This window comes from Mus caroli, unplaced genomic scaffold (genome assembly GCF_978045245.1).
Source record: "Mus caroli unplaced genomic scaffold, Mus_caroli_1 scaffold_2, whole genome shotgun sequence".
NCBI lineage: Eukaryota > Metazoa > Chordata > Mammalia > Rodentia > Muridae > Mus > Mus caroli.
Genome location: NW_028227257.1, coordinates 157,355,689 through 157,360,112, shown reverse-complemented (window position 1 = coordinate 157,360,112; position 4,424 = coordinate 157,355,689). Strand labels below are relative to the sequence as shown.

The following is a 4,424-nucleotide window of genomic DNA, read 5'->3' as shown; positions in this document are numbered from 1 at the left end:
TCACCCTTCTCAGAATGGTGTTCCTGCTGGGAGATAAGAATGAATGAATCACACGCATGATGTGAGGTAAGTAACCACTTGCTCTGGTTTTTGTAAAGCTGCTATTGCTGTGTTACTGGTAGTGAGAGTTGAGGGGAGTAAAAGTAAATTCTCAAGCAGCTGCAAATTCCACAGAAATGAGGTAATGCTGTGTTGAACAGAGAGCCATAATTAAACTTCTGAACTCCTAGTTTTGTTAAATTCTACCACTGAGGTGTATTGTTCTTAGAATTACCTTTCTCAGACTCTTACCAATTCTTTTAATGTCTATGGACATCAATAGAGACAGTAGAGATTGGCCATCAACGTATGGGTTCTTTTTCTCCACCTGTCATTTTTCATAGTTATAATCACAAAGACAAATTACTAACCTGATGTAGATCTTATTTGGGAAGCAGTGAGTGAATTCCATGAGTATATGAATGTTTAAGCCCTGAGCCTGTTCTATACCCTGTGACACCAGACATTAGAAGATTTTGACTGAGTTAATGTATGCAGTTAAGAAAGTATGATTAGCCAGAGTAAGTTTACTCATAGGAAGAAAGATCTATGGCAAGAGACTGGAAGGCAGATTGAGAACTGACAACAAATTGTAATTTATATATAATATATTATATATAATGTACAACATGTATTACTGTATTATATATGTATTTATATTATATTTGGAGTAATTATAAATCACAAGGGAAAAAGCCATCTGAAAATTGGGTAGAATCTATAATATATTTCCTTTGCTTGTCTTTCCCAAAGGCTTAATGATTCAGTTTCTAATTACTTAAAATTTAACAGTTACAAAATATGACAGTTTTGCTGTGATTTTAAAAGCTATGCTATTATCTACTATATTTCAGTATACTAGCTGTAACCTGGAGAAAAATTAGAACACAGCTCATACCAAATAATTTCTCCTACAAGAACACACTGCATATTTCTTGCATTATTTAAACTTTAACCTTTTAAATCAGGGTTGACTAATAAATTAATATATTGCACTATGGAATAAAGAGTGAACATGGCCGGGCATTGGTGGCACACACCTTTAATCCTACTACTTGGGAAGCAGAGATAGGTGGATTTCTGAGTTCGAGGCCAGCCTGGTCTACAAAGTGAGTTCCAGGACAGCCAGGGCTACACAGAGAAACCCTGTCTTGAAAATCAAAACAACAACAAACAAAGAGTGAACATTATTCTGGCACTATGTCTATACTCAGAATACTGATATATATCATTGTCTAAACCCTCGACTTATGGGTAGAAAACAAAAAGACGTAGACTGTGTATAGTAGACCAAGGTGTCAAAAAGCATTATCTCTGTGTCTGGTAGTAGGCTTCTCAATAGGCAGCTGGGAGTAATTATAGTTATTCAGTATTTCCTTAGATGATAAATTTGGGGCCAGGTAGGAAGATCCTAGATTAAATGCCTCAGGGAAGGGCAACTAGAATAAATGTGTTTAAACAGAACAGTCCTGAGGAGAATTTGAAAGAGCTAGATATGAGCCAACATTGAAAAATATTAAAGGACAATAAAGTGACTATATAATAAAGTTGAAATTATTTTTATCACCACAAATAATTATGTAAAAGCATAAAATAAAATCACAAACTGTTGAAACAGCATGAAAATATCATAGGCAGAAAAGGTGAGGCATGTTCTCTGGAATGGTGGCTTATAATTTACAGAAAATTCTGGGAGGAGAAAGAACAGAAATGCACAGGGATGGGTATATAGCCAGGACCAGTTGGGGAAAGGGAAGAACTCAGGAGCCTATAAAATACCCAAGCCTGTATCTATTTAAAGGGCTCAGAGTTGAAAAAGACACCAGAAGACAGAAAGAGCTTGTGGATTGGTAGGATTAATCTTCTGAAATGGTCATCCCATCAAAAGCAATGAACTGATTCAGTGAAATTCTCATCAAAATTAGAACAGGGTTCTTCACAGAAATTGAAAAATCAGTTTCATTTGGAAACAAAAATTTAAGGATAGCTAAAAAATATTCCTCAGTAAATGATAATTTTTTAAAAACTACTATATGTATCCACATTCAGGATATAAAGTTATACTATGGAGCTATGATATAAAAAATAGCATGATATTAGCATATAACAGGTAACATTGGTCAGTAGAATTAAATATACAAAAATAAGACCACATACTTATGGACACTTGATTTTTGACAAAGAGACCAAAGACACAACAAATGGTGTTCATCAGATAGGATAGCTGTATTCATAGAACTGTAAACATGTTTATCCTTATCACTATGAGCAAAACTCAACTAAAATGGAACAAAGAACCTAACATAATGCAAAATAACTTGAATCAGAGAGTAGAGAAAGTGTGGAATAGACTTGAACTCATTGGCACAGGAAAAGCCTTTCTAAATAGGACACTCAAAATATAGGCACTGTGACCAAAAATTAGTAAGTGGAACTTTATGAAACAGAGGAAAAAGACCCATCATTTGAGTGAAGTGGAAGGCTATAGAGTAGAAAAAGATCTTTAGTAATTATACAGATGTATACTTGTTATCTAAAGTATATAAAAACAAAAGAGGAGCGACAGCAACGCTAGATGGCAGCCACCACAGGCCCGGGAATCCCTGAAATTTCCCACTGTTGGAAGAGCTGGAAGAAGACCAGAAAGGAGTAGGCTGGGGTCTCGAGGACCTAGAGGACATGACACAAGATGGAGAGGCATGAAAATTGGGCCTCCATGAACAATCTATGAAAACCGAATATACAGCCTTAAGATAGTGTGACCTAAGTACCCAGAGACACCCCCGTCTGTAAGATTCATAACAAGAGGCAATATGAGCGGCGTGAGCAGTTCGAATGGAGTGGTGGATCCAAGAGCCAAGGCAGTGCTGGCAAAGTGGCAGAACTCCCACAGCATCAGTCATCCTGCAGGAACTGTGGCGCCTGATGATGCCGAAAGAGAACATGAAGCTGCCACAGCCGCCGGAAGGACAGTGTTACAGCAATTAGTCACCAAGGTCCCGGCCTCCCCTCTCTATCCAACCCAAGTCTTCATTTTCCACAATAGTGAATTTTCTTGATACATCTGTAGACCTCAAAGTACCGGAGAGGAAGCTCCACTCAGCCTCCATCCTGAGACATTGTTCTGATACTAACTTCTTGTCCATTTGAAATACCTAAGTTGTGCTGTGTAACATCAACTGTCGAGTGTAACCGCTGTCTGCCTGGTTGAACTTCTGGGATCAAGAAGGTGTTGAAATCCGTTTCCTGTGGGAGTGGTGGGCACAGCTAACCCAACTGTGAAAAGACATGTCACACAATCACCTGCTGCTAGCCCTTGGCCTGTGTCTGCCTTTGCCCGCCTCGCCCTCTGCCACAACTGTGTGGTGGCCCTTAGAATAGATAGGAAGGCTTCAGGTAGCAGCTGTGGAACTGACTACTACTGGGCTTGGGGCGCTTTGGCTGCACTTCTGCTTTCTTAAGTCTTAAGTGATGCCCTATCCAAGCCACGATCCCCACTCCTCCACTCCCACCCTTGGCCAAAGCTTGGATTGTAACCCTCCCCTCCTTCTGAAATTGGCCGCGGGTGAGGAATTCAGGGCTTCCCGTGTCCCCACGTCCCCACCTTTATCAAGGGGTACTGCTTTCCCCTCCTCAACTCCCCTGTTGCCCATCACCACCCAACACTTGCTGTGGCCAGAAGCCATCAGATGAAGTTGGAAGAGCTTGGCCTCCTTCACTTAGCTCCGGACCACACTCACCTGCCACTAGCCTGGGAAGGGAGTGCGGGGTCCTCAGCCCTGCTGCCACCTTCAGCCCTTGAGCTTTGCACTCAGATCTAGAGGTAAACAGATCAGTCACAGGGTGACTCAGACCGGCCAGCGCTCGGGGTCCTTGGTGAAAAGATGCCTAGAGAAAGGCTATGCACAGAGTCCTCAGTGCACACGGTTCTGAGTTGGTTCCTTTTCCCATAATTGCTTTGCTTTTACACATTGAAGAAGTTTGAACAGGGCTCTCGAGTCACCCTGGCCTCCCATCAGGTCTGATGTGGAGCCTGACAGCTGGATCACGAGGCCCTGACCCTGCAGACTCAGGTTTCAGTGTTGCTCCTCAGACGTTCTGCAGGGACTGGGAGGAGCTCTGTGTCCCTGCACATGCTTACGCTGAAAGAAGAAAATATTTTGAACAAAAAGAAAGCTGCAACATACTACTTCGAAAATGCAACCCCCAATACAGGAGCAAAAGGAACATGACAAATCAAGACCACATGCTCCCCTGCCCTCAATTATTCAGTGACCTGGAAAATCTTCCAGACTAAGAGTTAAAAAATGATTATAACTTGCATAAACAACTCAGAGTGTATGAATATACTCCAAGAGAAAACAAACAAAAAGTTAAATAGAAGG

At 41.0% G+C, this 4,424-nt stretch overlaps 1 pseudogene; it reads left to right on the top strand.

Moving 5' to 3' along the window:
* The first annotated feature begins 2,614 nt into the window (after positions 1-2,614).
* On the top strand, positions 2,615-3,027 carry LOC110289953 (ubiquitin-conjugating enzyme E2 variant 1 pseudogene; annotated as a pseudogene).
* Positions 3,028-4,424: the final 1,397 nt, after the last annotated feature.